This window comes from Gorilla gorilla, chromosome 17 (genome assembly GCF_029281585.2).
Source record: "Gorilla gorilla gorilla isolate KB3781 chromosome 17, NHGRI_mGorGor1-v2.1_pri, whole genome shotgun sequence".
Taxonomy (NCBI): domain Eukaryota; kingdom Metazoa; phylum Chordata; class Mammalia; order Primates; family Hominidae; genus Gorilla; species Gorilla gorilla.
The window spans coordinates 99,916,300-99,940,794 of record NC_073241.2 but is presented as its reverse complement, the minus strand read 5'-3'; the positions used below and the strand labels follow the sequence as shown (position 1 = coordinate 99,940,794).

General features: G+C 37.1%; 1 long non-coding RNA gene across 1 annotated transcript in view; it reads right to left on the bottom strand.

Annotated features, from left to right (window-relative positions):
- Window positions 1-7,082: 7,082 nt before the first annotated feature.
- Window positions 7,083-24,495, bottom strand: part of LOC129528235 (uncharacterized) — a 97,074-nt gene continuing 79,661 nt past the window's right edge. Inside the window, exon 3 of the long non-coding RNA XR_008673477.2 lies at window positions 7,083-9,395. This is a non-coding gene — a long non-coding RNA (uncharacterized lncRNA). The remainder of the gene's footprint in view (window positions 9,396-24,495) is intronic.

The window sequence follows — 24,495 nt, the reverse complement described above, 5'->3', positions numbered from 1 at the left end:
AAAGGAACATTGTAAATTCGATTTGAAATAATGAGGGACTATGAGGTTTCTCTTCTCTCAGAACATAAGAGAAATAACACTGAGAAACATGTGCCTGTTTTATATTTAAAATAATTAAGGTAGGTGAGATTAAAAACTTACCGAGATGCCTTTTAGTGCTAACCGTTTATGATTATGAAAAATTATCCAAAACAAATTCAAGATTAAATGTTTAGAGATAGGGAAAAAAAGGAAATGGAGAGAAGAGATCTATACCAGTGAGGTCAGAACTTAGGCTCCTGTGACTCTGGTTCATGACTCCCCCAATCCCTCTCTCCTCAATCTTTACAGTAGATATTTGAGAAAACTTTTAGGAGTCTCTATCAGTGATTTCCTGTAAATCCACTGCTTACTGTATTGAAACAAAAACCATATTTAACTCCACAGCTAAAGAAGACACAATGAAACAATATTAAAAGAAAAGTAAATGAATCTCATGTCTCTCTGGTTGAGTGTTTTCCCCGACCCTGTGGGGCTGCTGGCTATTCATACATTCATTTGTTCCCCACGTTTAGCCAGAATTTGGAGGATGCATGGAAATAAACAAGTGCAAAGAGCAATCAGAAGACTTCTAAGTTCTCTGAGCACTCATTATTCTGTCTCCCCAGACCCAGGGTAGAACTATTTTGGATGCACAGTTGGAGACAAAAGCATGAATTAAAATCTTTTTTTTGTCTCTGGATGAGGAAAATTGTAGATATTAACATGTTTTGTTGAGATTGGAAGTATCTCATGATCTATCATTAAAGAATATAAAAGTCAAAATGTTTAACTTCTTTCTGCCAAAGCATCCCATATGTAAATACTCATTTAAAAAGAGAATTTTACTCAAAATCCAAATGACTTTTTTACAGAAATAGAAAAATCTACCTTTAATATGGACTCTCAAGGGGTATGGAATAGTCAAACCAACACTGAAAAAGATCAGCCAGGCGTGGCCTGTAATCCCAGTACTTTGGGAGCCTGAGGTGAGAGAATTGCTTGAACCCAGGAGTTCAAGAGCAGCCTAGGCAACATAAGGAGACCCATCTGTACAAAAAATTTAAAAATAGCTCAGCGTGATAGCACACACTTGTAGTCCTAGCTACTTGGGAGGCTGAGGCAAGAGGATCGCTTGAGCCCAGGAGGTCAAGGCTACAGTTAGCTGTGATTGCACCATTGCACTCCAGCCTAAGCAACAGAATAAGACCCTGTCTCAATAAAAAAAGAGAAAGAAAAGAAAAAAATAGCAAAGTTTGAGGTCCCATATGTCATGATTTCAAAACTTACTACAAAAATACTATAATCACAACAGTGCGGTACTGGCACATGGAGGACAAATAGACCGGTGGAATAGCATACAGTGCACAGAAATAAATCCTCATATCTACGGTCAAAGGATTTTTAACAAGGGTGCCAAGACCATTCAATGGAAAGAGGACATTCTTTTCTATAAATAGTGTTGAAAAAACTGTATATCCACATGCAAAAGAATGAAACTGTACTCTTAATGTATACCGTATACTAAAATTAACTCAAAAATCGATCAAAGACCTGAATGTAAGAGCTAAAACTATAAAACTCTTAAAAGAAAACAGAGGAAAAGCTTCATTACATTGGGTTTGGCAAGTCTTTCTTGGGTATAACACCAAAAGCAAAGACAACAAAAGAGAAAAACAAATAAATTGAAGTTTATCAAAATTAAAAACTTTTTATGCACCAAAGGACATTATCAAAAGAATGAAAAGAAGACCCAAGGAACAGGATAAAATATTTGCAAATTATATATCTAATATAAGATCAATATCCAGAACATATATAAAGAACTCCTAGTAGCCCCGTACAGTGGCTCAAGGCTGTTAATTCCAACTACTCTGGAGGTTAAGACTGGAAGGTCACTTGAGCCTTGGAGTCTAAGGCTGCAGTGAGCTATGATAGCACCACTGCACTCCAGCCTGGTTGACAAAGTGATACCTCACCTCTAAAAAAGAAAAAAGAAAGAACTCTGACAGTTCAACAACAACGACAACAACAAACTGCTTTAAAAAAATAGGCAAAGAACATGAATAGACATTTCTCCAAAGAAGATATACAAATGGCTGATAAGCATGTGAAAAGACAACATTGCTAATCATTAGAGAAGTACAAATAAAACGACAATGAAATACCACATCACACCCATTAGGATGGCTGTTATCAAAAAATAAAATAAAATAACAAGTATTAGCAAAGATGTGGAGAAATTTAAACCCTTGTGTATTGCTAGTGGGATAAAATGGTGCAACCACTGTGGAAAATAGCATGGCAGAACCTCAAGAAATTAAACATGGAATTGCCATATGATATGACAATTATACTTCTGGGTAAATATCCAAAAGAATTGAAAGCAAGGACTCAGATATTTATACAGCTAGTTCACAGCAGCATTCACAATAGCCAAAAGATGGAAGCAAATCAGGTCTCCGCTGGGACACAGGGAGGGGAACATCACACACTGGGGCCTGTCGGGGTTGGGAGGCAAGGGGAGGGAGAGCATTAGGACAAATACCTAATGCATGTAGGGCCTAAAACCTAGATGATGGGTTAATAGGTGCAGAAAACCACCATGGCACATGTATACCTATGTAACAAACCTGCACATTCTGCACATGTATCCCAGAACTTAAAATAAGAGAAAAAAAAATGTAGCATATCCATACAGCGAAATATTACTCAGTTTTTAAAAGAAAGGAAATTCTGATACGTGCTACAACATGAAATAACTTAGAAGACATTATGCTAAGTGAAATAAGCCAATCACAAAAGGGTAAACATTCTAGGATTCTTCTTAAATGTGTTACCTAGAGTAGCTAAATTCATGGGGATAGAAAGTAGACTGGTAGTTAGTTACCAGGGGCTGGGGGAGAAGAGAATGGGGAGTTATTGTTTAATGGGTACAGAGTTTCTGTTTGGAAAGATAAGTTCTGGAGATGGATAGTGATAATGGCTGCACAACAATGTGAATGTATTTACTGCCACTAGACTATACACTTACAAATGGTTAAACTGGTAAGTTTTATATACATGTTAGTGTAATAAATATATATCATAAAAATAAAAGATTTTTGCTGGGATATACTAACTTCCTAAAGGCCAAGTATAAAATGTTAAGATTTATGGGTATGTGAAACTTGGGTATTCAAACATTCAATTATCATAATTTGAGATATTTATCTTCAAGTTTGACAGAATAGAGCTACGTGACATTGCACAGACTCTCACGTTTGCATTTTCCTGAATACCATTAAATTATTTCATTGAAGAACTTTTTTCTTATCTGTCTCTAAATTGCATTCTACTAATTTTGTTTTCCATATGATTGTCCATCATTTTTCAGATAAAAAGCTGTATAAATGACATTTTTGAAAAGTTATAATTAAGTTACTTTTGTCCCCATATTGTAACAGTTATAGCATTATTGTCAATATTCTGATATAAAGACATATTTTCAAAGAGATGTTAGAAAGCTACCTGTCATTTTTTTACTGTGCCTACACACAGGGTAGACTATAACCTGTTCAGCCAAAAACACTTTCTAAGCAGAAAATCTGATCATACTTTGTGACAAAAGAACTGGGTGTATGAAAAACTTATGATATTTTTCACAATTGCAGGATCTTCAGCTGCAGATATTTTCTCAAAATGTCAGTAATAATAAAAATCTACATTTGTCAAGCAGTTACTACTTTTCAAGGGACAATGCATGCTTATGAAATTTCAAAAGTTCTATTAAATTAGCATCTCCAAAAATCTTGAAATTCCCATTTCTGTGCTTATATATTTGAAACTAATATACCTAAATTCATCTTGTTATAGTGTGTATTAGTCCATTTTCATGCTGCTGATAAAGACATAACCAAGACTGGGAAAAAAAAGAGGTTTAATTGGACTTGCAGTTCCACATGGCTGGGGAGGCTTCAGAATCATGGCGGGAGGCAAAAGGTGCTTCTTATATGGCACTGGCAAGAGAAAATGAGGATGATGCAGAAGTGGAAACCCCTGATAAAACCATCAGATCTCATGAGACTTATTCACTACCATGAGAACAGTAAGGAGGAAACCACCCCCGGGATTCAAATAATCTCCCACCGGGTTCCTCCTATAACATAGGGCAATTATGGGAGTACAATTCAAGATTAGATTTGGGTGGGGACACAGAGCTAAGCCATATCCTTCCACCCCTGTCCCCTCCAAATCTCATGTCTCATATTTCAAAAGCAATCAAGTCTTCCTCACAGTCCTCCAAAGCCTTAATTCATTTCAGTATTAAACCAAAAGTCCACAGTCCAGAGCCTCATCTGAGACAAGGCAAGTTCCTTCTGCCTATAAGCCTGTAAAATCAAAACCAGGCTAGTTACTTCCTAGGTACTATAGGGGTACAGGTATTGGGTAAATACAGCCACTCCAAATGTGAGAAATTGGGCAAAACAAAGGGGTTACAGGGCCCATGCAAGTCCAAAATCTAGCAGGGCAGTCCAATTTTAAAGCTCCAAAATGATCTCCTTTGACTCCATGTCTCACATCCAGGTGACACTGACTCAAGAGGTAGGTTCCCATAGTCTTGGGCAGCTCTGCCACTGTGGCTTTGCAGGATATAGCGCCCCTGCTGGCTGCTTTCATGGGCTGGTGTTCAGTGTCCGTGGCTTTTCCAGGCACACGGTGTAAGCTGTCAGTGGATCTACCATTCTGGGCTCTGGAGGACGATGGCCTCTTCTTACAGCTCCACTAGGCAGCACCCCACTAGGGACCCCGTGTGGGGGCTCTGACCACACATTTCCCTTCCACACTGCCCTAGCAGAGGTTCTCCATGAGGGCCCTGCCTCTGCAGCAAACTTTTGCCTGGGCATCCAAACATTTCCATTCATCTTCTGAAATCTGGGTGGAGGTTCCCAAACCTCAGTTCTTGACTTCTGCACACCTGCAGGTTCAACATCATGTGGAAGCTGCCAAGGTTTGGGGCTTGCAACCTCTAAAACCATGGGCTGACCTGTACCTTGGCCCCTTTTAGCAACAGCTGGAGCAGCTGGGACTAAGTGCACCAAGTCCCTAGGCTAAACACAGCATGGGGAACCTGGGCCCGGCCTATGAAACCATTTTTTTTCTCCCAGGCTTCTGAGTCTGTGATGGGAGGGGCTGCCATGAAGACCTATGATATGCCCTGGAGACATTTTTCCCATTAATATTTCGAAAATAAATATTTTCCAAATTAATCCAAAGGGATTAATATTTGGCTCCTTGTTACTTATGCAAATTTCTGCAGCCAGTTTGAATTTCTCCTCAAAAAAAATGGGCTTTTCTTTTCTACCGCATCGTCAGGCTGCAAATTTTCCAAACTTTTATGTTCTGTTTCCCTTTTAAAAGCAGAATGCTATAACAGCACCCAAGTCACCTCTTGAATGCTTTGCTGCTTAAAAATTTCTTCCACCTGGCCAGGCGGTGGTTCACACTTGTAATCCCAGCACTTTGGGAGGCTGAGTTGTGTGGATCACCTGAGTTTAGGAGTTTGAGACCAGCCTGACCAACATGGTGAAACCCCGTCTCTACTAAAAATACAAAAATTAGCGGGCATGGTAGCAGGTGCCTGTAGTCCCAGCTACTTGGGAGGCTGAGGCAGGAGAATCACTTGAACCCAGGAGGTGGAGGTTGCAGTGAGCCAAGATTGCGCCACTGCACTCCAGCCTGGCGACCAAGCAAGACTTCGTCTCAAAAAAGAAAAAGAAAAAGAAATTTCTTCTGCCAGATTCCCTAAATCATTTCTCTCGAGTTCAAAGTTCCACAAATCTCTAGGGCAGAGACAAAATGCCACCAGTCTCTTTGCTAAAACATAATAGGAGTCACCTTTGCTCCAGTTCCCAACAAGTTTCTCATCTCCATCTGAGACCATCTCAGCCTAGACCTTATTGTTCATATCACTATCAGCATTTTTGTCAAAGCCATTCAACAAATCTGTGGGAGGTTCCAAACTTTCCCACATTTTTCCTATCTTCTTCTGAGCCCTCTAAACTGTTCCAACCTCTGCCTGCTACCCAGTTCCAAAGTTGCTTCCACATTTTTGGGCATCTTTTCAGCAATGCCCCACTCTACTGGTACCAATTTACTCTATTAGTCCGTGTTCATGCTGCTGATAAAGACATACCCAAGACTGGGAAGAAAAAGAGGTTTAATTGGACTTACAGTTTCACATGGCTGGGGAGGCCTCAGAATCACGCCTGGAGGCAAAAGGCACTTCTTGCATGGTGGTGGCAAGAGAAAATGAGGACAATGCAGAAGCAGAAATCCCTGATAAAACCATCAGATCTCATGAGACTCATTCACTGTAATGAGAACAGTATGGGAGAAACTGCCCCCATGATTCAAATTAGCTCCCACCGGTTTCCTCCCACAACACGTGGGAATTATGGGAGTAACTTTCAAGATGAGATTTGGGTGGAGAAACAGAGCCAAACCATATCACAGCGTTAATAACTTCCCTGGATGAACATTTAAACTGTATACATATTTCATATGTTGATTCTCCTTTGGTAATTCTAAAATATTTTAAAATTGATGATTTTAATAATTTTACTCAGCAAATATGATTAAATGTTTATTATGATCAAGATGCTATGTTAAATGCAAATTGTAAAAAGAAGAATCACATAATCGATTGTGTATTCATTAGAGGTGCTTTTCTTTTACAAATCCATTAAATTAAAGGGAAACTAATATAATTAAGCAATTCTTGCTGTACGGAAAGTGAAATATAACAGTAATTGAGAGATCTTGTCAGTTTCAGCATTATACACCATTAAAACTGTTTTAGCAAAAAAGGTAAATTAATTGTTTTCTGTTTTGCCCTCTTTTATTTTCACTGACCACTCACTCTCTGATGAGTATGCTGAAGAACTGAAAAATAACCCAAAGATTAGCAGCCAGGAGCTTAAAAAACAAAACAAAACAAAATAACAAATCTCAACAAGGAATTTTAAGGTAGAACGAAGAATATCTCTAAACCTGTTCATTGAGACACTTTTATAAGCATCAAGTCACACTACAAATGTTTTTATTAATACCATAGAAGCTTTAGAAGAGCAAATGTTTCTGACAGAGCAATACTTTAAGTTGAAAGCACAAGCTCGCCTTTATAAACTGAAATGTTTCTTTCACGCTGCTACAAATGCACAAAATTTGGTTAGCAGTTTCTGAAAAACATCATTAACTCTTTAGCACGTATTCCTTTTCCACTAGTTTAACTCCTCCCACAAAGGATCTAAATAGCAGTAGTCATCTTTGAAGCACACAATCCCCTTTGACTCCAAAAGCAACATGAGGCAATGTGGTTGCCATTATTGTACATGTCAAACAGTGTTGGAATATGAGCTTTAAGAAAAACAAGAAATTCTAGCCCTGAAGTTCAACTTTTCACTCACCTTAAACATCCTTAATGTTTACAAATCTGATAGAGCCAAACGCAAGTCAATGAACTTTTCCTTTGCTTACAAATACTATGCTTCACTCATAAATGAGTTTAGTGCATGTTCATTGACTTATAATATCCTCTTTGCCTCTACACCAGAATCATCTCATATATTTGAATCCGCTAATGCATTATAAATCCCTATAGAGTAGGTAGAAACTAAATAATTGTTTAAACAACAGTAATCAGAATTTACAACTATTTTGGCAAGGGGCAAAGGGTTTGAGAATACAATAAAATGTGTTCCCGAGGAGAAAATTGGTAAATTGCTTTTCTGTCAAATACTACATCTTTGATCTAATGTTCAGGTTCAGTTATATTAAATAAGATGATCTCATAAAGATAATGGAAAGATCATCTTTGTAGGTATTCTCCGTATTAACATCATTTTCTGTTTTTATGAGTTCTTTGTGTCTTCATATTAAACGATTTTAGACAGCCAATTTTGCCTTTTGCTAACTAACAAATTACCCCATCACTTTTTGGCTTAAACCCATCCATTCATTTTATTTTATCTGACCTTGTGGGTGAGGAACTAGAGCCAGGCTAGGTTCTTATGCTCCACAGGGCACTGACAGCTGAGGTCCCTTTGTGGTACTCAGTTGGCACAGAGGCTAGTCCCGAGCATCCCAGGAACCTTCACTCACATGTATGGACCTTGGACAGGATAGTTAGGAGTCTGAGATCAACTGGGATGGTCAATCAAAGGACCTACAGGTGGTCTCTCCAGCATGGCAGTGTCAGAATATTTGTCCTTATATGGCTCAGGATTCCAAAAAACTGTCCCAAAAAATAGCAGGTAGAAGAATTATCTTGGTTTTATTAGTACTGTAGGAGCTTAATACTCCAGGATTAATACTATACTTACTACTGTCAGTGAGTTTCTAATACAAAAAAAAAATTTAGTATGCATTTGCTAACTTACAGAATGTGTATTTTTAATAATAAAATGGGCATATTTGTTGCCATGCCTTGATACTCTCATGATTAGTGTATCAATAATATCAAACATAGAAATCATTTTACTAATAAAGAAATATGAATGTGTTTTCAGGTTCAATAAATTATCAACCATCAGTCAGGTGGCACTCTCCCATTTAATGAACTGAAAGCTGAGGCCTATTACAATTAAGTAACTTGCTCCAGGTCACCCAGCTGTTAGATGTCAGGGCTAGGACAAGCCTCCCTGTGACTGAGTGCATACATTGCATCTGTGCAACTGAATTACATCAATAATTTAATACAGAATCCTACAGTGACGTTCAGTGCCATTTATCCTCATTCTCTGCAAAACTTTGACATTCAATATTTAGAAGTTCTTATGATCATGTATGCACAGTGCCTCTTAAAAGTCTAAAGCATTTATATTCGAAACCTCACCCCTGAGCCCTAAGGATATAATAATTTATATTTATGCCCTATACAACTTGGAGATAATTACATAGCAGTTGGGCTATTTTTTTCTAACTACCATGCTAATATTCAGTAACTGCACTTTTGACAATCCACTGGTATCTAATTAGGAAAAAAAATCTTAGTAGATGCAAACATCATGCCCATTTAACAGACTGGAGTTAGGCTATTTAAGAAGAGGGAAGAATTGGCCAGGCGCCGTGGCTCAAGCCTGTAATCCCAGCACTTTGGGAGGCCGAGGCGGGCGGATCACGAGGTCAGGAGATCGAGACCATCCTGGCTAACACGGTGAAACCCCATCTCTACTAAAAATACAAAAAATAAGCCGAGCATGGTAGTGGGCGCCTGTAGTCCCAGGTACTCAGGAGGCTGAGGTAGGAGAATGATGTGAACCCAGGAGGTGGAACTTGCAGAAAGCCGAGATCATGCCACTGCACTCCAGCCTGGGTGACAGAGCGAGACTCTGTCTCTGAAAAAAAAAAGAAGAGGGAAGAATTAATGAACACTCAGGTAACTGTCTTGGTGTTGGTTTTAATATGCCAGCCAAGCACAATAATCTAATTTTCAAATCTACAAAATGTTTTATTATTTAATGAGAATCACATATTTGTTAAATGTTAAAATAATGACCTTTAAAAGGCATATTTCCAATATCACCAGTATGCACAATTTTTTTAACACCATTGGTACATGAGGTTACTATAAGACTCAAAGGATGTAAATTATAAATTATACATATCCATGGACTATATCTAATAAAGAAAAGCAAATAGATATAAAATGTATAAATTGCATAAAAGTTGCAGTAATACATGTATTTAAATAAATGGAAATAAGCAATCTGTTGGAATAAGCTTATGATGGGCATGAATCAAAGAATTTCTAAAGTTGGTCCTTGAATTGACCAATAAGAAATAGGCAATAAATTTGCTTGCTACTTCTTTACTTAATAAATAAAACCTCCCAAAGTTCATAAGCTATTTTGAAAACTAACAAGACCATATTTCTCTTTTAAGAAGGTTTTTGGTGACAAAATTTCAGCAAACATTTTTGTTTCTAAACTATTTACTATAGAAAAATGTAAAACAAATACAAATATAAAGAGGATGGTATTATATACCCCTTTTTACTCATCACCCACCTTCAACATTTTATCAAACAATTATTTCAACATTTTCATCACCCAGCTTCAACATTTTTCATGGCCAATATTCTATCCATACTCTCAACAACTCCTCCACTTCACTGTTTTAACACAAATCTCAGATATCATATTTCACCTATAAATGGGATAAGCATTTAAAATTTTAAGTTGTGCTAGGTTGGAATATTTTACAAATTTAATAAACGCTGAATTGAAATTTTAATCATTTTTGAAAACTTAATAAGAAATGAGTATTTCGAGCAAATTTGAAATATAAATAATTATCATACTAGGGCAATTGCTATTTTCAAGAAGTTAGGGAGTATCACCTGGTAACAAACAAATAATGCTTAAGACAAAACCATTGTTATTAATTCACTTGTGACTCAATATTGATGTAGCTTAAGCTGCTAGGTATATTTTTTATTGTTTACACCACACTTGATTTCAAAATACTGAAACAGTCTTGTATATATTTAAAATACTGTGATTTAATTTTTTAAATGTGAACACTAATTCAAACTAGTCCCTATCCAGTAGTCAAAAACACTTATTTTATACTAATTACAAGCTAAATCCTTAACTGACAAAATATAGAAATGTATTGTAAGTCTTTTTTATAAGTAAGTTCATTCTTCCAACAATTATTTATCTGGCACTTATTATATGGCAAGCTGTTCCATATATTAAAGATAAAATAAAAACAATAGTTCTCATCCTCATAAAGATTATGGTCTAATAGGAAAACAGAAAACTGAGAAATAGAATTATAAAAAAACAACATGATGCAGCAATAAATGCTATGAAGAAAAAGCCAGGTAAGGTGATAGTCGGTGACTTGGGGGAGAAGCAATTTCATTCCTAAAGAAAATCCCTATGTGTCGTCACTTGAATGAAGTAAGCAGTAAGTCCGACAATGATGTATTAGCCCATTCTCACACTGCCATAAACAACTACCTGAGACTGGGTAATATATGAAGAAAAGAGGTTTAATTGACTCACAGTTCCATAGGCTGTACAAGAGGAAGCATGGCTGGGAGGCTTCAGGAAATATACAATCATGGTGGAAGGGCAAATGGGAAGCAAGCATATCTTCATATGGCAGCAGGAGAGAAAGAAAAAGAGTAAAGGGGAAAGTGCTACACACTTTTAAACAACCAGATCTCGTGAGAACTATCACAAGAACAGCAAGGGGGAAATCTGCCCCCATGATCCAATCACCTCCCACCAGACCCCTCCCCCAAAGTTGGGAATTATAATTCAACATGAGATTTGGGTGGGGACACAGAGCCAAACCATATTAAATGGTACGGAAGAATAGCAAGGGAAACAGCTCTGATGGGGAAATACGAGTAATGTCTTAAAGGACCTGAAAAAGGAAGCTCACAAGGAAAAAGAAAGTTATAAAGCTGTAAGAAATAAGGTCTACCAGATAGTCAGGACCTGTAATCATGTAAGATCTGACAGGCTGAGGTAAGAACTATGGGTTTTATAATACACTGTTGAAAAATTTTGAGCAAGTAAGGGAAATAATCTAATTTTTAGGTTTTAAAGAGCACTCTGGCTTTTGTAGGACAATTAACTGTAGAGCCACCAATATTGAAGAAAGAAGATAAGTTAAAATGTAACTCAGCGGGCATGACTTCATCAATATGGTAGAATATAGGAATATTATATTTTATATATATATATATATATATACACACAATATATGGAGGAAAAACTCTTCCTCCACCCACAAATGCATATAGCTACACAAGGATCAGCTCCCTCTGTGAAAACTCCAGAAACTACTTGAGAGCCTCCTGTACACTGGGTGAATGAGAAAACTCCCACTTTGAAATGAGTAGGAAAGGCTGAGACATATAAAGCCCATCCCTGCCACAACGCCACACAACCAGCAGGGAATTCTCATCTCCCAGTTTCTTCCTTAGAAGCAAAAAATTTGAACCACACATCTAGTGCCCCACCTTTTACAGTTGCTACCCAAGGGACTAACTCCCAATCTGCCCATCTCTGGAAGCTGATGGGACCTGGCATTCACTAGTCCTCCAGGACCACAGAGAACAAAAAAGCAGTTTTAAACAGCCATGTGAGCACTTCCTATGCCTCTTCCCCCTAACTGAGTGCAGTGCTGGAAGCTAACAGGGCATGCAATCACTAGTTCTCTTAAAGGTTGTACAGTCATATCGGAAAATCCAATGAATTCTCCACTGAGCCCACTCCAATGATAAAACCAGTCCTCCAGCTTCTCCCCAGGTGTTGGACTTCTCTTCTAGCCCCCTCGCAACTTTTCTGGTTGCTACCTGAGGGACTAGCCTCTAACCCATGTGTATTTGAGAGCTAAGAAAGTCCAGCATTCACTAGCTCCCTGGGGATGACAGACAGCAAAGCAACAGTTTGAAAGTGCATGCAATCTGAACAAGCTAACAGGCACTTGTCACTGTGCCCCCCAACTCCCCAGCTTAGTGCAGAGTGAGCAGACAATAAATCCCACCTCCTAGCTTACCCTGAGAAGAAAAAGAACTGGACCACATATCTACCACCTTAATTTTGCTGGCTGCTAGTCAAGGAACGGGCTCCTATCTCACCTGTCTCCAAGCATTGATGGTACTTGGAAATACTATCATGGCTGCCACTAAAAACAAAGATGGAAATTTTTAATGAGGGCAAACACTTGAGAGACACCCAGAATCTCTGGAAAGGCTGACAGGTGAAGATCATCTTTGATATGAAGTCAGTCTGTGAGAGAACTGACTATTTTAACTAATAAAAACCAACACAGAGGGTCATGAAAAGTGAAAAAATATTGGTAAATATATGTTAATTAAAAGAACTACATAACTCTACAGAAGCCAACCCAAATGAACTGGAGATATGTGATCCTACTGATCATTATAAATAATCATTACATATTTCCTAACCAAGGTGAAGAGAGCAATATCTGAATGAAGCAATCATTTTAACAAAGGGATAGACAATTTAAAAAAAATACCAAACAGAAAACATATAACTGAAGGATACAAAAACTGTAAAAAATTCAATTGGAGAGGTTCAACAGATGACTAGATAGGCAGAAGAAAGAAACAGTAAATTTAAAGACAGATCATTGGAAGTAATCCACAGAGGCAAAAAGAAAAAACAAAGTTTAAAAGAACAAAAACACACTAAAGAAATTATGGGGCACTAGCAAACAAATGAACATACACATTATGAGAGCTCTAGAAAAAGAAGAGAGAGACAAATGAGTAAAAAAATTTCAAAGAAATAATGGTTGAAAATTTCCCAAACATGGGAATAGAGATTAACATCTTGATCCTAAAAGTCCAAAGGACACTAAATGAGATGAATACAAAGTTACCCAGACCGTGATACATTATAACAAGTTAAAAGTTAAGGAAAAGGAGAGAATTTTTAAAACAGCAAGAAAGAAACAACTTGCTACCAACAATGGAACCTCCATGAGATTATCAGATTTTTCATCAGACACTCTGCAGGTCAGAAGGGAATGGGATGATATACTCAAAGTACTAGAATAAAAAGACTGCCTACCAAGAATACTATACCTCATAAACATTTCCATCACAAATTGAGAGATTTTCTCAGATTTTCTCAGACAAACAATGTCTCAGGATGCTAATCATCTCCACTATCTCTCCTGTACAAGAAATACTAAAGGAAATTCATCAACTTGAAATGAAATGATGCTAAAAAGCAACACAAGAGCATAAAAATATAAAGCTCATTGGAAGGGTAAACATATAGAAAAAAATAGAATACTGTATTACTACAATGTTAGCACGATGAATCATGTTTAATTCAAGTACAAAAGTTAAAACACAAGTGTTAAAAATAACTATGACTAATTCTTGTTAATGAACATACAGAAGTAAATTTAAACATCAATAGCATAAAATATGGGAAGAGGAGAGGTAAATGTGCACAGTTTTGTACGCAACTAAAATTGTTATTAGCTTAAAATAGACTATTATAACAGAAATAGCTATGAAGTGTTTTATGTAAGCTCAATGAAAGAAATTTTCACAAAGAAAATACCACCAAAAAAAGAGGGAGAGACTGAGAGAGGGAGAAAGGAAACAAAACCTATCAATACAAAAATATAACAAAATGCAAAGGAAGACAAGGGAGAAAAAAGAGACAAAAGAACTATGAGAAAAACAGAAAACACTTAACAAAATGGCAATAGTAACTTCTTCCCTATTAATAATTACTTTAACTGTAAATAGGTCAAGCTCACCAATCAAAAAATACAGAGTAACTTAAGAGATTTCAAAATCACAATCCAACTATGTACTGATTACAGGAAACCCAAGGACATACATAGGCTGAATGTGAAGAAATTGAAAAAGATGTTTCATGCAAATGGCAGCTAAAAGAATGTGGAAATAGCTATATTTGTACCATATAAAGTATAATTTAAGTCAAAAACTCTCTCTAGAGACAAAAAGTTTAAGTATCTAATGTCAAAGGGGTTAACTCAAGCAGAAAATATAACAATTGCGAGTATGTATTCAGTAAACATCAAAGCACCAACAATATAAAGCAAATACTGAATGCTGAAAAAAGAAAAAATGACAGAAATACAATAGTAGGAGATTTCAATATCCTGCTTTCAACACTGAATAGAATATCCAGAGAGAAAATCAATCAAGAAACAGTGGACTTGAACAATATTACAGACCAAATAGACCTAACAGACATATGCAAAATTTCCTGCCCAAAAGCAGATAAACACAGATTCTTCTCAAGCACACACATAATATTCTCCAGGACACATCACATATTAGATCACAATTCAAGTCTTACCAAGGAAGTTGATAGGAAGATTGATATCTTGTGAAGTATCTTTTTCTATGAAAATATAATGAAATTATTAGTCAATAGCAGCAAGAAAATTAGAAAATTTACAAATACCTAGAAACTAAAAAACTCTTGAACAATCATCAGGTCAAAGAGAAGATTAAAGAGAATTATTTCAATATTTTAGGATAACCAAACATGAAAACACAGCATATTCAAACTTAGACGATGTAGCCAAGAAAAAAAGGCTTCCAAATCAGAAAGTAAGAAGCAAAATTGTCCCTGTTTGCAGACGACATGATATACAAAATTTTACACCACCAAAAAAAAAACGGTTATAACTGATAAACAAATTCAGTAAAGTTGCAGGACACAAAATCAACATATAGAAATTGGTTATATTTCTATACACTAATATTGAACTATCAAAGAAAGAAGAAGAAAACAATCTCTTTTACAATATCATTAAAAAGAATAAAATACTTTGGAATAAATTAAAGTAAGGTGGTGAAAGATCTGTACACTAAAACCTACAAAATATTGATTAAAAAAATTTAAGACAAAAATGAAGAGAAAAACATCTCATGTTCATGGATTGTAAGAATACTGTTGAAAATCTCCATACTACCCAAAGCAATCTACAGATTCAATGCAAATCCCTATAGCATTTTCTTTTTTTTTTTTTTTTTTTTTTTTTTTTTTTTTTTTTTTTTTTTTGAGACAGAGTTTTGCTCTTGTCCCCCAGGCTGGAGAGCAGTGGCATGATCTCAGCTCACTACAACCTCCACCTCCCGGGTTCAAGAAATCCTCCTGCCTCAACCTCCCGAGTAGCTAGGATTACAGGCGCCTACCACCATGTCCAGCTAATTTTTGTATTTTTCATAGAGATGGGGTTTCACCATGTTGGCCAGGCTGGTCTCGAACTCCTGACCTCAGGTGATCTGCCTGCCTCGGCCTCTCAAAGTGCTGGGATTATAGGTGTGAGCCACCATGCCTGGACCCTATCATAATTTTTATAGAAATAGAAGAAAAATCCTAAAATTTATATGGAACCACAAAAGACTACAAATATCTAAAGCAATCTCGAACAAGAAGAAAGCTGAAATCATCACACTTCCTAATTTTAAATTATATTACAATGCTATAGGAATCAAAACAATATGGTACTGGCCCCAATAACAGACGAATAGACCAACAGAGCAGAATGGACAGCCCGTGAGTAAGCCCAAGCATATTTGATAAACCAATCTTTGACAAAGGCACCATAAATAATGAAAAAAGGATAGTCTATTCAATAAATAGTGCTGGGGAAGCTGGATATCCACAGGCAAGAAAGAGAGAAAGAGAGGAAGAGAGAGAGAGAAAGAGAGATGGAGAGGGAGAGAGGAAGGAAGGAAGGAAGGAAGGAAGGAAGGAAGGAAATAAATTTGGTCCTTAATTCATACCATATGTAAAAATATAAAATGAATTAAATACTTTAATGTAAGACTTGAAACTGTAAAACTCCTAGAAGAAAGTATAGGTGAAAAGCTCCATGACAATGATTTTGGCAATAATTTTTTGGAAATGACACCAAAAGCATGGGCAACATCAAAAATAAAGAAGTGGTATAAATTTCATGTGATTATAGCATATGATCCTTTTAATATACTATTCAATTCAGTTTGCTTATGCTCTGTTGAGTGCTTTGGCATCTATATTCATCAGGAATATTGGCCTGTAGTTTTTGTTTCTGTTTTTGTTTTTGTTTTTCTTGTAGTGTCCTTCTCTGCCTTTGGGACCAGAATAATGCTGACCTCATAAAATGAGTTTGAAAGTGTTCTCTCCTCCTTAATTTTTTAGAAGAGTTTGGAAATGACTGGTATTAATTCATCTTTAAATGTTTGGTAGACTTCACCAGCAAAGGCATCAGGTCAGGGATTTTTCTCCATTTCTTTAATTTCAGCCTACATGTGCCTTGGAGTTGATGTGAGTCTCTTGTTTCTTTTATTCATTTGGCCACTCTACACTTTTTGAATGGAGTATTTAATCCATTTGTATCTAAAGTAATTATTGATAGGTAAGGACTTACTATTCCCATTCTGTTCATTGTTTTCTGACTGCTTTGTAAATTCTCTGTTCTTTTTTATTCTTCTTTTTGCTGCCTTCTTTTGTGATTTAATGATTTTTTAGTGGCATGCTATGATATCTTTATCTTTCCTATATATTCTAGAGGTTTTTGCTTTGTGGTTTCTATGAGGTTATATGAAACATCTTAGAGGTATAAAGGTCTATTTCAAGGTTATAACAACCCAATTTTAATTGCATACAAAACCTTTATACTTTTAGTCCCCCCTCCACATTTTGTTTTTGATGTCAGAGTATACATCTTTCTAAATTCTGTATCAATTCATAAATTATCAGTGATTTACATATCACCATTACAGCATTAGAGTATTTTGAAGTTGACTGTGTGCTTATCTTTACCACTGAGTTTTATACTTTCACGTTTTCATGTTATTAGTGTCCTTTCATTTCAATGTGGAGAACCCCCTTTAGCATTTCTTGCAAGGCAGTTCTAGTGGTGAGCTCTCTCAGCCTTTTTGTTTTTCTGAGAAAGTCCTGATTACTCCTTTCTTTCTGAAGGACAGCTTTGCCAGGTATTCCTGGGTGGCAGTTTTTTGCTTTCAGCACTTTGAATATATCATTTTATTTTCTCCTGGCCTGCAAAGTTTCCACTGAGAAATTCACGGAGAGCATCATGAAGGTTCCCTTGTATGTGTCAAGCCTCTTTTCTCTTGCTGCTTTCAAAATTCTTTGTCTCTGATTTTTGACAGTTTGATATAATGTGTGCCAGCAATATCTCCTTTGGGTTTAATTTGTTCGGGGGATTTTGAGCTTCATGTACTTGAGAGCCATATATTTTCTCAGATTTGGGAAGTTTTCAGCCATTTATTTTTTTAAAATAAGCTTTCTGCCCCTTTCACTTTCTCTCTTCTCTGGCATGTCCACAATGTGATTGTTAGTTCTTCTGATGGAGTTCCATAAATTCCATAAGCTTCCTCCATTCTTTTTCATTCTTTTTCTTTTTTCTACATTGACTGGATAATTTCTAAGTTCTGGGGTACATGCACAGGATGTGCAGGTTTGCTACATAGGTAAACGTGTGTCATGGTGGTTTGCTGTACCTATCAACCCATCACCTAGTTTTAAACGCAGCATGCATTAGTTCTTTTCCCTAATGCTCTCCCCCATCACCCTCCTCTGACAGGCTCTAGTGTGTGTTGTTCCTCCGTTCCCTGTGTCCACGTGTTCTCATTGTTCAGTTCCCACTTATGAGTGAGAACATGTGGTGTTTGGTTTTCTGTTCCTGCATTAGTTTGCTGAGGATAATGGCTTTCAGCTTCATCCATGTTCTCTGACTGGATAATTTCAAATGACCTGTCTTCAAGTTCACAGACTTTTTCTTCTGCTCAATCAAGTCCACTGTTGATTCTGTCTACTGCATTTTTCATTTTCATTGTATCCTTCAGCTGCAGAATTTCTATATGATTCTTTTTTACAATTTCTGTCTCTATATCGAACTTCTCATTTTGTTCATGTACTGTTTCTTCTGACTTTATTCATTTGTCTGTTTTCTCTTGTAACTTGCTGAGCTTCCTTAAAATGATCATTTTGAATTCTCAGGCGATTCATAAATCTGCATATCCTTGGATTTGTATACTAGATCATTATTGTATTCTTTGGTGGTGTCATGTTTCTCTGATTTTTCATGTTCTTTAAAGTCTTGTGTTGCTCTCTTTGCATCTGAAGAGGCAGTCACCTTCTCTAGTGTTTACTGACTGGTTTTGGAAAGTGAATACTTTCACCAGTCAGCTCAGTTAGGAATTCTTAAACTGTCTTAAACCTTTTCTATGAATGTGCACAATCCACACCTCTTGTTCCCTCTTGGGGAGAAATCTTGTCTTCTCCAAACCCCACAAAACCAGGTCAGATGATGAGAGCCTCCTGTTTTCCCTAAGGTTGTGTTCTATAATGCTCAAGTTTGTGTGCCTTCTCCCTGTCCTACAGAGTTGAGGCAGCTATCTTTGTGAGACACTTGAACTCTCAGTCCTCAAAGGTGCACTCAGTGACTGGTGGGGGCAGAGTGAGTTGTCCAAAGAATTTGGGTTGCCCATGGTCCAGTTGGGGTTTTCTGCAGGCAAGGGTGTCCCAAGCAGCTCATCAACTGACCTCCTGATGGAATCTGTAGAGGGGTTAGCAGGGTTCACATCCTATCTTTTCTGTACCCATTCTCTCTCAACCACTCAGCCATGCTAATCATCTCAGTAATCTGAATGAGGTGAGAAAGAAGTGGGCAAGTAGGCCTGTTGGGCAGAATCTCACATAGCTCAGAGAGCTGGGTGCTCGCTCACTACAGTCTCACTGTTCTCCATGGGAAAAACTGTGGGCCTTACTTGTCACTGAGCTATGCCACCTTAGGGGAGAGGTGACGTGGTTAAAGTGAAATTGTTCTTTCTACCCTTTTGGTCCAACAGTGTGCTGAAACTTTCCCACTGGTCTCCTGAACTCCCACAAAGTACTCTCATCTATGGGTAGTTATCAAAATCAATGCTTCTGCAGGGAATGTTGGTAGAAATCTCCTATTCTGCCATATTGTTGACATCCATGAATATATGAGCATACATACAGAAGCAGTTACACTCATTTTGTTAGTCTTTTTTTTTGCCTTGTTATAAAGAAATACCCAAGACTGGGTAATTTATAAAGAAAAGAGGTTTAGTTGGCTCATATTTCTGTGGGCTGTACAGGAAGCATAGTGCTGGGCATCTGCTCAGCTTCTGGTGAGGCTTCAGGAAGCTTACAATCATAGCAGAAGGCAAAGGGGAAACCAACATCTCACATGGCAAGAGTGGGAGCGAGAGAGAGAGGGGAAAGATGCTACACACTCTTAAACAGCCAGATCTCATGAGAACTCACTATCAAAAGGACAGCACCAAGAGGATGGCACCAAACCATTCATGAGAAATACGTCCCCATGATTAAATCACCTCCCACCAGGCCCCACCTCTACATGAGATTTAGAGGGGACAACATGCAAACTATATCACTCATGGATTTAGATAAAGAAATAGGCTACATGCATGTTTGGCTGGTCTGTCTACTGCCATGATTCTGAATTAACAAATCATAAGCACTAAAAGTAATTCTCTTTTCCTGAGCAGCCACTTCTCTTCCTGGTCTGAGTACCATGCTTCAGGTTTGGGGCATATGACTTACCCAGTGATACTAAAAAAAAAAAAAAAAAAAAAAAAAAAGTGGTTCTCAAAGTCAAGTCCCCAGGCAAAATCACATGGGTACTTCTTAGAAAAAATAATTTCTCAGACTGTACCCTAGACTAACTGAAGCAGAAACTCTGGGGTTGGGGTCCGGTAATCCGTATATTAACCAGCCCTCCAAGTATTCTAATGCATGCTGAAGTTTTAAATTCACTATTCTAAAGTATGAGGGAAAAGTTGTACCAGAACTTTCTAAAACTATCCCTAACCCCGTGGCTTCTGAGAAACCACACCCCCCAAATTCACAGTCTTGCTATCAGTAGCAGGCCCTGTGTAAGTACTTGTCAGCACCAATCAATCCACCTCCCCTTGTGACGAGCTTCAAAGGCAGTAGTAAAGCTCCAATAAAAAGTTACCCTTTCTAGTCTATACCCTTTGCAGTGACCATATTCATGCTGGTAAACACTGTTTTTACACTAAAAAGCAAAGTTTCTCATTTTTATGAAAACCCGATTATACTTCAGCAAAGAGCTATTTAAAAATGGTTTATTTTTTCAAATGTGTTAGCAAGCCAATTCCTGTTATTAATATACTTCATGTGCCATAAACATAAAATACATGTGTGTTTCTGAAGATGCATATTGTAATTATCTAGGTATAAACTATCACTATGAGAGTAGGTCATTTTTTTTCTGGCCACTGCTATTGGAAAAGGAAACATCGATATTGGCTCTATGGGGAAGACATGGGGAAGTAATGAGTCTCTTTCTATGACTTGGGGCAGGAAGTTTGCATCTTGTTTTTCTAGGACTCCAGAAAATAAATTATTTTGGAGACTTCAAAGTCTGTATGAATAGGTGAGTGTAGTATATATCTGAAAGATAAGCTTATCCTATCAAGATGGTATTTAATTTTTATTCTGGCTATCATCTGGATTGATCAAATTTTGAATGTAAAGAATTGCCTTTTTCTCATTTTAAATGTTAAAACTCATCGCAGTGGGAAGTATTATAAACTCCGTTTAATGTGCTTCCTTTACAACTTAAGCATCATTTTTGTCACATTAAAATTCATTTCTTTTTACTAAGATAAAATTAAAAAGAACTCCAGCCGAATATAATTAAAAACTTGGACTATATATCTTCCAGGAACCACGTGATTTCTGACCTGTGGGGAGTCCTATATTCTTATGTACTGTGGATAAGTTCTTAAGTGCAGTTGAAAGGATCCATGCTGATTATAATTACATTCTAAATTAGCCAATATTAGCACTGTGCCAAATAATTCACATAGCATGGTTTCCATGTTAGACAATCAATTACAGTTCAGATGAATCCATGAGAAAATCTATAGCTTTTACTTAGGATCACAGTTTTTGTAATTTAACATATTATTACAACAGAGCCTTCAAAAGGTCAGGTAGAACAACGGAGAGCAATTTCCAGTTCGTAAATGTTCCTTTATTGTCGCAAGAGGGTGACTATATCCATGTGCTTGATGGAATCAAAATTCTAATTTATTTTGACATTCACCTAACAGCACACTTAAAGTAGAGAGCAGTTTTATCCAAAAACCCATTGAAAATTAATACAATTTTAGCATGAAGATCTGTGCCTCTTTTTGAATTTTCTGTGTTAACCACCTCATTGGGAGATTGCAGAGCTACAGAAAAAACACCACAGAGAGACCACACCAGGTAATTGAGTACCTGCCTGGTGGCCTAGTAGAGAGAGTTTTGTATTTTTTCAAATTTGAGAACTTAGTAGTTTCTTGCTGCCCCCAGGAGTTCTACCTATTGCAATGGCAAAATGAGCTCATTCCAGAAAATTCTGTAGTTTTTCTTCTGCATACCAATGCATTAGATCTGAAGAAACACCTATTATTTTTCATTTATTTTCTATTTATTTTATTTTATTTTATTTTGAGACAGTGTCTTGCTCTGTCGCCAGGCTGAAGTGCAGTGGCATGATCTTGGCTCACTGCAACCTCTGCCTCCCAGGTTCAAGCGATTCTACTGCCTCAGCCTCCCGAGTAGCTGGGATTACAGGCAAGCGCCACCATGCCAAGCTAATTTTCGTTTTTTTAGTAGAGACAGGGTTTCACCATCTTGGCCAGGATGGTCTAGATCTCTTGACCTCATGATCTGCCCACACCGGTCTCCCAAAGTGCTAGGATTACAGGCGTGAGCCACCGTGCCCAGCCTGTTTTTCTTTCAATATGTACAGTATATTTTAGGGTACCAAACTAAAAGGTTAAATTTAGTTCCTAAATTTCTCAATTCAGTAAAAAAGAAAAGCAAACATTTTTTCAAGCATATTGAATCTTGTTATACATTGTCATGTAATAGTAACATTGACAAGTTTTCTCCAAGATTTCAAAATTCACAATCGTCAGAATCATATTATTGAGTAATCTGAAAAGATACACCCACTGAAACTATATATCCACAACAAAGATGACACAAAACAATAAAAGTGACTAAGAAAATTAATTGGACTGTGCGAGCTGATTCTTGTTATTTAGGGCAGGGTGTTCTAAATATCAACTTAAATGTACATTGAAATTACATAGACACAGATATCCTGTTCTCACAATTTAATATTTAATCATCAAAGCCTCTCCTTGGAATTAAGGCATCATCTGAGAAAGCTCCTGTTAAATACCTACTTCCGTGGGGTTAAGAGAATAAGTATTATTTCCTAACACATTAGCTGGTGTTTTCTTTTGTAATGGCTGAGAACCAGATTGATAAATAAAAAGACAAGTGTAAAAAATGTAGACATGGGGGAGAGAGAATGATCAAGACCATCAGGCCCAATTTGTGAGAGATAAGCTCAAAGGGATACTTCACCAGAAGGTGTGAATAGCACAAAGGCAGAGGGCACTGCCAGAGAAAAGAGAGGAAGCCAATTTCCCTTCAAAGGCAATGTACTGTAGAGGATGAGAGCATGGGGGCCAGGGCCAGAATGCTCCAGTTCAAATCTCACCTCCTCCACTTAATAGATGAAGGAATAAGAGCAAATCTCTTAACCCCTCTGTGCCTGTTTGCTTCTTCTGTAAAATGGGAATAATAGCAGCCCTCTGCAAACACACACTGGGTTGTTGGGGGAATCAAAATTTTAAAGCCTTAGGTCAATACTTGACATGTGATAGCAACCACAGAAATGTTTGCTCTTATATTACCTGAAGTTGTTCATGTCTTAAAATCAAAGATATATTTTCTAAACCTACTATACAGGTGAAAAGGAAAGAGCCCATCGCTGTATTTGGTTTTATTGCTGCTGCCATTTTTTTTGAGTGTTTGGGTAGCAGCAGCATCTTGGTTATATTAACTCCAGCACACTGGTGAAAGAAGTGAGCCACATGGAAAGCTGGTTGGGTTGAGTTTACCTGAGTAGCTTAGATAAATAGTTCTACTCTCTGCTATTCTCTGGAAGCATTCCTACTGTATTGTAGAAAAAAGTAGCCAAGGCAGCTTGAGAAAGTTGATGTGCCTCCCTCAGCACCAAGATGCTAGCAGGGAGTAATTTGGGTACAAAGTAGCATTAATTCAGCTCATTAATTGCTCAGAATTACTAACTAAGCTCTCTTCAACTGCTGCTTTGTCTCTTTTATTTGTGTTGTGTTTTTATGGTGGTTGCTTTTTCAGGAATTTGTACTTTGAATTTAAAAAGTCTAAAACACTTAAGAAATATTTCAATAAGTTCTAGAGACCTGTGCAACATTGTGCCTGTAGTTAACAATACAGCATTGTGCACTCAAAAACCAGCTGAGAGAGCAGATCTCATATTAAGCCTTCTTAGCACAATTAAAAAATTAAAAGAAATATTTCAAGAAAATGCAATGTTTGTAAATTGTAAATATATACTAAATAATAAATATGTAAAACAAATATATAGTAAATATGAAGGTCTTTCCCTTTGTTCTACCTAAAGAGTTTAGAATTCTGCCTTTTAAAGACAAATGAGGATATCCTTAGCAAACTAACACAGGGACAGAAAGCCTAATACTGTATGTTCTCACTTCTAAGTGGGAGTTAAACGGTGAGAACACATGGACCATAGAGAGGAACAACACACGCTGCGGCCTAGCAGAGGTGGAAGGTGGGAGGAAGGAGAAGATCAAGAAAAATAACTAATGGATACTAGGCTTAATACCCGGGTGACGAAATAATCTGTACAACAAATCAAATCATCTATACAACAAACCTCCATGACACCTATTTACCTGTGTAACAAACCTGTACATCCTGCACATGTATCCCTGACCTTAAAATTTAAAAGAAGAGGAACAAATGGAGGAGAAATGAGTTATCTATAGCTGTGCAACACAATCGTAAAATGTGT